The sequence below is a fragment of the Peromyscus californicus genome, unplaced genomic scaffold (genome assembly GCF_007827085.1).
Source record: "Peromyscus californicus insignis strain IS unplaced genomic scaffold, ASM782708v3 Scaffold_18__1_contigs__length_77618521, whole genome shotgun sequence".
Classification (NCBI taxonomy): Eukaryota; Metazoa; Chordata; class Mammalia; order Rodentia; family Cricetidae; genus Peromyscus; species Peromyscus californicus.
This window is the reverse complement of record NW_026294480.1, coordinates 67,400,483-67,411,090: the sequence shown is the minus strand read 5'-3', so window position 1 is coordinate 67,411,090 and position 10,608 is coordinate 67,400,483. Positions and strand designations below refer to the sequence as shown.

Below are 10,608 nucleotides of genomic sequence, written 5' to 3'. Positions count from 1 at the left end.
CCCAAAAAGCTACTGCAGGCTCTTTGCCAGTATTCCCCATAAAGAGGAAATTTCCCCATTAGTTAAAGGTCCAATAGTTTCTGCTGGGTCCATTCCTGTCAGCTGACAAAGTCTTAATTTTCCTTTCAGAATCAAATCAGAGATCTACATATGTCTTTAATTTTTTACTCAGTTTATGTGGTAGAAATATCCATTCCAATATAATATCTTCCCTCTGTGTCAAAATGCCTGTGGAAAAGTGTCTAGAAGGGAATATGACTAGAATGCAGCTAAGTTCTGGATTCACATGATCCACACATGCCTCTCATATTTTCTTTTCTATTAGAGCCAGTTCCTTCTCAGTTTCAGCTGATAATTCTCTTGGACTATTTAAGTCCTTGTTCCCTTTTAGGATATTGGTCAAATTTACTAGTCTATCTTTAGGTATTCCAATGATAGTCTGTAAGTTGGAAATGCTTCCTAACAATTTTTGAAATTGTTAAGAGTCCACAATCGATCTCTCCTGAGTTGTACCTTTTGGGGTCTAATTTTTTGCAGATCTACTTTATATCCTAAGTAATTAACAGAATTTCCTCTTTGTACTTTTTCATGAGCAATCTGCAATCAGTTATCCATTTTAAAGGTAGGCCCATTGGTACTTCTGAGAGTTCAATGGCAGTTGTGCTTTGTTTATGTACAGACTGAATGAGTGGTGGCTGTTTTTTATAGTGTCTTGTAACATTATTCCCAGAAACATGCATTGGTCTGTATTCCACTTTTGAGATTGTAGGAATTTTAATCTGGGTATTCCACTGCTGTAACAGATCTCAGCCCCAAAGATTCACTGCTACATTTGCCACATATGGCTTCAGCCTTCCTCTTTGTCCTTCTGGCCCTATGCATTCAGCCCATCTCAAACTTTGTTTTACCTGAGATAGGGCTCCAATCCCTAGAAATTGGACATCAACCTCTTGAAGAGGCCAATTCAGATGCCATGATTTTGGTGTAATTATAATCACATCCTGACCTGTGTCTACCAGTCCTTCCAGGATAATGTTGTTAATTCACACTCTAAGCTTTGGTCTTTGTTCATTTATGGAAGTCTGTTAAAATATTTGTTTTATGGAATTTTTGATTCATCCATCACAGTTGTTCTATCATCCAGTGCCGTATCATTCTTTACATTAGGCTCTGGGTTATTTAATTGTCCTGGGGAGGAATTTCCTCTACAGTGATTGGAAATGTTTGGACCATGTTCAACTTGAGGGCCTGTGAGAGGCCTCCCAAGGTGTTTCCCACTGGTAAAGTATTGCCTTGCATATCTCTTGTTGATCTGCATTCATTGGTCTAATGCCAGCCTTTGTCACATCTTCTGCATAATCCAGAAGGTTGGGGTTTCCTCTTTGGGTTATTTCTAGAAGAAGCATTGATTCTAGGAACACCTTGTGTTCAATTTCTTATTATATGACCTGGTATACCACAGTTAAAACATTTGTTACCTTGATGCCTACTTCTACCTTTGGAAATCTCCTGTCCTATCCAAGCCTCATTACCATAGTTAAGAGACTCTACCATTTGTATGTTGAATCCATTTCTCCAAAGGTGTTGGCCTGACCTTTAAAGGTGTAAGTATTCTTTTGTACTACATATTAGCATTATCAAAAGCCAAAGATTGAGTTAATACTATCTTAATTCTTGGTCTGATACTGTTTTGTTTATAGCCTTGGTCAGTCTTTGTAAAAAAAAAAAAAATTGTAAGCGGTTCTTTTGACCCTTGGAAAACCTTAATATATAGTTCAGTTGGTTTCCCTAGTTCTGGATTTTTTTCTCAAGCATTTAAAGCTGCTGTACAGCATAGGGATACTGTATGCTTATAAAGGTAACTTGTACATTTATATCAGAAAAATAGCCCTCACCAAGAATTTGATCTTGTGAGATCTCAAAACCTCTGATCTTACCTTGTTGTTCAAGGACTTTAGCCTCCTCTCTCAACCAGCTCTTCCATTGTGACTGCTGGCTGTATTCTGATACAGCTGAGATTAACCAATTCCAGTCACTTGATGTGATTCTATTTGTAGAAGACCACATATTTAACATCTGTTTTGCATATGTTGAATGTATCCCATAGGTGACTACTGCTTCCTTAATATTTTTAAATCTCTCATATGAATGGATTGCCAGAGATATTCTACATGTTCTTCAGGATGTGTATCATCTGCTGGCTTCTCACAGATGGTGACAGGATAAGCCATTTTTTTTAAAGAGTCACCTGGTGATGTTATTACTTGTTTGACTTTGCCCTTCTGCTTATTAGATTCTTTATTATCCTTACTGAGAGACTCCTCATGAGCTTGAAATTGGTTAACTATTGCCTGTCGCAGTTTGAACCTCCTCTGTTGTAAAGGATGTTAGAGATTTCATGGACTCATACAATTTTTTATGTTCATCAGAAACATGTGATTCCAAAGACTATTCTTTCAATTAGTGATGATCTTTCCTCCTTAGAAATTATGTGAATGGCATTAAGATTGCTCTGAAGAGTTATTGTTTTATCCATTAAGTATTCGTATTTATTTTCAATAGAATTAAATCTGATTGTTCAGGTATTATTAATGGACTGAAGTTCTTGTTGTAAATTAGCAGATTTCAAAGAAAGATTCTGTCTTTTTAAGTCCTCATTACTACTCTGCAAAGCCTGAAGTTCTTGTGGTAAGTTAGCAGATTCCATAGAAAGAATCCTTCTGTTTAAGTACTCATTGCCACTTTGTAAAGCTGTATCAGTCCCATTAATGTGTCATTTTTGGTGTTGTTACTAAACCAATTTTTCAATGCTATGATATGAATCACTATGCTAATTGCAAATATAGTGAATATTGTATACATCCCAGGAAGGTCATATATTTCTTGTAAAATTTCATTCATAGTACAAACAAAATGGTTTTTAAATTCCTGAGTGGTGACATTGTCTGCCATTTTTTTGAGAAATATTCAAAATTTGTAAAGAAAAATCTTATTAATTTGTTTATTTATTAATCAGTTTAATGTGTAGAATTGACGAGTGATTTTACCTCAGATGAGATCCTTGAGAGCTGGTCCTAATTTTCTTAGGCGTTTCAGATGTTCCAGGTGGCACATTGGTTTTTGGGTGTAGTAGTGATGTTTGGCCAGCAGGTGTCACAGGTGTATCATACAAGGCAGGTCTGGTGTGAGCTGGCTCAGCTTCCTGAATGAGCTCTGTGAATCAGACACTAACCCAGACAACCCCTACCCATGACTACTGGGCAGAGCTGCCAGGATCACAACAGATGAGGCAATACATTCAAAGAATTAGAAGTGCTCCCTCCGATCTCTGCAGACACTCTGCGGGGCTGCGCACAAAATGGTGCTGGGGGTGGAGTTGGTGGGTGTTTCCAAAGGTAAGAGTGGGCAGCAGCTACACTGAACAGTTTTAAAAGAAAAGGAATAGTCTGTTGATAGTCTCTAACCAGGCAGGGGTCTGTGACCCAATCCCGCTGCTACAAGCACAGAACTAGAAAGGTGCCTAGCGCAGGTACCTTTCCCTCTGACTCAGTGCTTCTGGCAGTGGTTACAAGAACCTCTGCTGCATGAGCCGCCTGGTCTACAGGCTCCCTGCACAGCCACTGTAGGCAGGTGGTCGGTCACCTGAGCAGGGGTCAGACAGTTACTGGGGGATTTGGGCTGCGCGTGGGCTCTGCAGGGCGGAGAAACTCACCAGCAGCCACCCGCATGCATTAGGTTTTGGTCAAGCCAGTAGCCCCAGTTGAGGAAGGTGGGGCTCAGATCCACGAGGTTGGGACAGAGCCGCTAGGGGGTGCTAGTGAGGCCGGCTACGCAGGCTGTGGGTAGGAGTCACAGGGAGTGTGGGGTCTTTTTGTCAAGGGGAAACCACTTGTTAAGATCAATCCACGTGAGTCTGTTTAATGGGTAATAGGGACTTATCAAGATATAAGTTGAGGAAATACACTCAAGAATACAAAACCGAGTAAACAACTGATGTAGTCCTCTGTTCTGACTGGGAGCGAATACACCTGGCGGTTACATCAGACCAGGAAGCAGGCAGCAGGGAGGAAGGGGCTTGTGACCCTTCTCCCTGACCTTTTAAGAGGTCACATACGCCGGGCAGTGGTGGCGCACGCCTTTAATCCCAGCACTCGGGAGGCAGAGCCAGGCGGATCTCTGTGAGTTCGAGGCCAGCCTGGACTACCAAGTGAGTTCCAGGAAAGGCGCAAAGCTACACAGAGAAACCCTGTCTCGAAAAACCAAAAAAAAAAAAAAAAAAAAAAGAGGTCACATACAATGATAAGAAGCACAGCCTCCTTCGGGCCCTATAGCCCAAGGTCATGGGTGGAGCAAACAGCACTACAGAATAATATTTAAATTTCCTCTATCATTACTTTCAACAAAAATTTTGGTAAAGATGAGAGTTAATTATGAGATAACCTCTCCCCTCTCCCTCCTTCCCTTCTTTATCTCACTTCCTTCCTAACTATAAAATCTTTTTCTGACATCCACAGTGGCTTTGTCTTCCTTTTCCTTAGCCAGCTCACCAACTTGTTTGTAATCCACTTCCGTTTAGGCTGTCTGGCTGCTTAAACTTTCCCTTTCCTCTCAGAGACATCGAGAAACAGCTTGTCCAGAAAGAACCTTCTAATTCAAATGAGCTAGGAGAAGGAAGGAGAAGCTTCAGGACTCGGTTCTTAATATTTTTTCCCCTTTGACATCTGTGGGAGGCAATGCTGTTGCTGCCCAGACCTAACATCCTAAGCAGTACAGAAGAGACAGTGTGAAAGGCTAGAGCAAAAGGATAGCAGAACCCCATCCCACGCCCTCCATGTGCACCTCCATGTGCATGTTCCCCAAGAATAGAAGAATACAAACATTGATGTCAACCATTTCCTGAAGCTGACTTTGTCAGTATAAATTTGAGCAGTGTTATCAAATATCTGTGCTTCTGTTTCTCAAGTTGGCATTATATACTGCCCAACAGCTATATAAAGTATTAATTTATTTAAATAGGGGAGTATATTTATGCTGACAAATTTTCTCACTAAATAGGAAGAAAGTGCTACAAACAATAATGAAATAATTTTTATTGTATAAAAAGAAGCCAGTGGTAGAGGAGAAGAATGTCATTCTAGCTGATAACTGAAAGCTTTAAGATGCTATATCACAACATGGTACTCCCATGGGTCTCTCAAGGACATAATTACCGGATTAGGATTTGCATTTCTATAGACTTGCAAAAAATGCAAATAACTCTAATTCCTATTCATTCTTCCTTTACTGTGGTTTTATCTTATAACGCACAGGAAATAAACAGCATCTATATGAGGGCAAGTGCAAAATGTGAGGACATCACACCAATGTTTATGGCTTCAAAGAAAGCTTTCACAGTCCATAATCATAGCTTGCATTTAGAAATATAATGAAATTTTAATTTCAATTAGAGGATATCTCTACCATAAGAAATGCCTTAAATACACCAAATCCTTATTGTTGTTCCTTGTACTTCCTCATAAGAATTGTTCAAATATGAAGTGAATGGAAATGATATTCATTGTAGCAGAGAACCCGTGGGGAATGAAGTAGCTCTACTAAATATTGGAAAAACTGTGGAATGTAACAGGTTTTAAATTTATTATTTCACTAAACAGTATTTCTGAGGTGGGAAGAATGCCTCCGGTTTTCAAAAGCTCATATTGAATTTTTACTTTAAAGCAAATACTTGGGAGGGTCTATTGGGAGATTGCTCTACATGAATGACCAATGTCCACATAAAGCTGTTTTTTAAAGGAGTGTAATAGAAGTATTGTATTAGTTCACTATATGCAGGCCTGCATCATACAAAATTCAATATGTTAGAAACTGTAGGAGTAGTTAAAAATAATCTTTTGGGAAGGAGGCTTACTAGACCTTTTATTTATCCAGAAATCATGTCTTCAGTGATTGTGTTCTTAAGCATACAGCAGTTATAAAATATTCTGTAATCCTATTTCTTTGGAAGAACTTTGTGCATGAAACTGAGAGGCAGCAAACTTCTATAATGGTGGATTCAGATTGTTATTTCAGCACTATACATGATAATTTTATTGCTCTTTTCATACTAACTACAAGAGAAAAAAAGTATTGCAGCCTCTTGACATTGCTAACTGTCAGTTTAAAAATGGAAGTAAATGGGTCTTGAATGATGGCTCCACGGCTAAGAACAACCGTTGCTCTTACAGAGGATCTGGGTTTGGTTCTCAGTACCAACACAGCAGCTCACAAATGTCCATAACTCCAGATTAGGGGATCTGATACCCTTTTCTGACATTTGTGGACAGAAGGTTTGCATATGGTGTACATACATGAATGTAAACAAAAACACTTACACACATAATATAAAATAAATAAATCTTTAAAACATTGAACACAGAAGGGAAGGTGACTGTGTAACAGTGATGGACTGTACATGTAAACAGGTTATCAAAACATTTTGAAAGATATTGCTATGGTTAGATGTGCTGGCATATGCTTTTAATTCCAGCACTTGGGAGGCAGAGGCAGGAGGAGCTTTCTGAGTTCAAGGCCAACTTGGTATACATGGCAAGTTCTAGGCCAGCCAGGGCTGTAAAATTTTAGTGCCTCAAATATATATATATATATATTAGACAGTGTGTATATGTATTTAAGTGGGAGATATGATCCACTCATATGAAAAATGTCATGTTTATATGCATGTGAGATAAAAATTAATATATAAGAATAAATAAAGCCAGAGGGAGCATGGTTCATAGAGATTCAGTTGAGGCCTTGATCACTTGGGAAAGAGCACTTGTTTAGGAGCTACATTTGATTTTGGGACTTTGTTTAAGTTCTGTGACCTTGTATATATCACTGAACTCTGGAAGCTTCCTCATTCCTAATCTCTGAGAGATACATTACCTTCCATATAGCTTAAGAGGGTGGTTATTAGAAGCATTTGTCATTCAAACCACAAACTAAACACTGCTTGCACTGTGCTGCCTCCGTTCCATCAGAGTGTTGTACATGAATTTTAAAAGGTACATAAGTGCATGCCAATTCTCCATTAACCCATTAGGATCTTGAGGCCAATGACCTGGTCATATCAATCTTTTATCTCTAGTACTTGACGTAAAGGCTGGTGCACTGTGCACGCTTAGAAAATTAATTCATTGCATCAGTAAATCATGTTGAAATTATAAAGGTCTATACATTGGTGCTCAAAATTAAAATTTTCCATCTTTATGTCAGCCTTTCCTATTGCATGGAAATTCTCATTGCCTTTGGCATTTCTTGCTAAGTGAGCTAATTGAATAAATACTACCATTTTCAATATGGTGAGCATAGGTTGAACTTTAATATTACCTTATAATAAGTAATAAAATATTAAAATAACACCTAAACACCTATGATTTACAGGCAGATTGCAAAAGTAGTAGTTTTTTGCTTTTGGTGACTCATAAAACATATGAGTGTCACAAGGTATTATTGTGATCGAGGAGGAGGAAAAAAGAAAAAGAATACAGTACAGAAAAACTGTCATCTATTTTCTATCTACTGTATACTGAGTGTTATTTACAGTTTTTTAGATAAGAAAACTGTGACTCAGAAATTAGGTGTCATATTTAAGTTCACATATCTGATTGGATGCAGAGCTTCCCAAATAAGTATGAGAGCATATCACTGAACTCTTTATACTACTCCAAATACATGACAATTTGGTATAAGCTGATTTAAGCTTTGTTGGAAAGAATTGTCTACAAGCCTCAACTGTTTATTCTGCTATAGCATGCATTTTAGCAAGAAGAGCTTGAGGAATGCCATGATGAGATGGATAGAGTGCAAGGGTTCATCCTCAAATATACGGACTTTAACAACCTGTATCTAATATAAAGCACCTCATTCTCTGGGTTCCTGTTGTCCACTCCTTTATTTTGCTTGCAGAAGCAGTAACACACAGTCACACACACACCAATACTCCACACCACTATCAGACAAAGTACTCTATTTCTGAAATAAATGTATTTTGTCTGTGAGATAATAAAATGTCCAAAGTAAAACGAGTTACTGTAGCAATCTTAATCAAAACACACTAATTACTGAAAACCAGGTTATTGTCAACTTGGCCTGTTTTACTAAACATAAAGTATTATAGTGCATAATTCAGAAGCCAAGACTATGACCATGGCATTATATAGACAGAATATAAATATTTACAAACACATGCAATGAAAGGTCAGAATGTAAGTGTTCAGTAGTATAGGTAAAGGAGGAGTAAATAGTGCTAAAATGAAGAAGAGAGTGACGAAATTTAGGTACAACAAGATTAGAATTAAATAATCTAAAGTTAATAGCTTACTCAGTAAGTGAAGTCACATGCCTGCCACTCCACCGTTCAAAGAGCAGACAATAGAAGAAAGTTCAAAACGTTTATGGTGCTGGAATGAAATCCATAGCTCTATCCATTCTAGATAAGCATTATGCCACTGAGTTTCTCCTTGAGCCCCAGAAGAGGTGCTTGGAAGAGTTGGTTTATGAAGAACTTAGAAAATGTCTGTCCTTGATAACAGTTGGCCACTTTCCTCTTTGAGCTTGGAAGGAAAGCAGCAGCCAAGGTGAATTAGACAGTCCCGCTGTTATTCCCCCAAAGAACTGCCACAGATGGGGCCGTCAGTAAACATATGGGGCAAATACTAAATGTCAGGGATTCTGATCCTCCAAATGCTGTAATTCTTCCATCTGAAAACATAGAGAAAATGATTTTCATGTGATTATAGAGCTGAGCTTTTCTTGTTACAGTATTGAATCCAAATATGTGGTAATTTATGTCTCTGGACTATCCAGTTTCTGGGTCCTGGTGCTCCAGACAACATCAGGGATGCATGGTAGGATCCCTCTAGTGGCATGGGTCTCAGGCTGGACCAGCCATTGGTTGATCACTCCCACAATTCTGCATCACCTTTAACTCCAGCACATCTCATAGCAGAACAAATTGTAGGTCTAATGTCTAAGGTGGATGGGTTGGTGTCCCAGTTCCTCCAATGTAAGTCTTGCCTGATCACAGGAGATGGCCAGTTCAGGCTAAGAATCCCCTAGTGCTAGCTAAGACTCCTAGCACTATCGCAAGACTATTTTTTGCTCAATAAAACACTCAATAAAGTTATTGATCTCACATTAACTTAATGTTTTTGGGTCAACTGTACTACAGGATATCCAATTATAAAATATAATTTTTAATCAATTAAGGTTATACTTATACATACATGCAACAATAATAATAGAAAAAGAGTCAGGGGCATGGGCAGGGGTGGAAAGAGGGTATGTGAAAAAAAGCTGAAGGGAAGAAAGAGAAGATGTAAAGTGATACAATTTTATTTTAATTAAAATGCATAAAAATAAAGATAAAGGTGAAATAAGAGTATTATAAGATTTCAAATATAATAAATATATGACATAGGAAGAAGAAATAAATATTTGGCAATATTTTACTATAATTTAATATTATGCTGGAATTCAAACGCTGCACAGACATACGAGTTATGTCACTGTCTAACAAAAGCACATCAAACAGAAAGATTCCTCTCTCCCTTGTGCACGTAGAGATGATCATAATGAAGAGCCATTATAAATTGTTATAAAATCTGATAGGCATTCTGGAAACCCACAGGTCTAAGTGATCAATGAAGGGCAACAAAGCCTCACAGAAGAAACTGGCTTGTTTTGTATTCTGAAATCTAAGTAGTGGCATCCACTACACAACTCAATTTAAATATGGGTGGTAGGTCAACAGCTAAAGGTGCCAAATAATTCCTAGGATATTTGTGGTGTATATTACACTCATGAGTTCTGTTATTAAACTATAATTAAAGTAAGTAAATTACAATTTTAAATTGTTATGTTTTCTTGAACCAATTATTACTTTTTTATTTATTCTTCTCTCATACATCCTGACCACAGTTTCCCTTTCTTCCACTCCTCCTAGTTCCACCCCCATGCCCCCCACTCCACTCCCCTCTCCCCCAGATCCACTCCTCCTTGGTTTCCCTTCAGAAAAGAGCAGGCATCCCAGGGATATCAACCGAACATGGCATAGCAAGTTACAGTCAGACTAGACACAAACTCTCATGTCAAGGCTGGGTGAGGCAACACTGGAGGATGAGAAGGGTCCCAAGAGCAGGCCACAGAGCCAGAGACAGTCCCCACTCCCACTGTTAGGAGTCTCACAAGAGCACCAAGCTACAAAACATTAACATATATGCAGAGGACCTAGCTCAGATCTATGCAGGGTCTGTGATTTTTCCTTCTGTCTCCACGAGCCCCTATGAGCCCAGGTTAGTTGATTTTGTGAGTTTTCTTGTGGTGTCCTTGATCTCTCTGGCTACTACAATTCCGTCTCCCCTCTTCCGTGGGGTTTTCCAAGTTCTGCCTAATGTTTGGCTGTGGGTCTCTGCATCTACTCCCATCAGTTACTGGATGAAGTCTCTCTAATGATGACTGGGCTAGGCACCAATCTATGAGTACAGCAGAATATCATAAAGAAAAGTCAATGAAATGACTGTTACATGCTTTAACAATTGATAATTAGCTTTCTCCCTCAAAATAATA

The 10,608-nt window shown here is 38.6% G+C and overlaps 1 long non-coding RNA gene across 1 annotated transcript in view; it reads right to left on the bottom strand.

The window, feature by feature from the left end:
• Positions 1 to 8,006: 8,006 nt before the first annotated feature.
• The window catches only part of LOC128113740 (uncharacterized), a 55,281-nt gene continuing 52,679 nt past the window's right edge, over positions 8,007 to 10,608 (bottom strand). The window contains exon 6 of the long non-coding RNA XR_008219611.1: positions 8,007 to 8,742. This is a non-coding gene — a long non-coding RNA (uncharacterized LOC128113740). The remainder of the gene's footprint in view (positions 8,743 to 10,608) is intronic.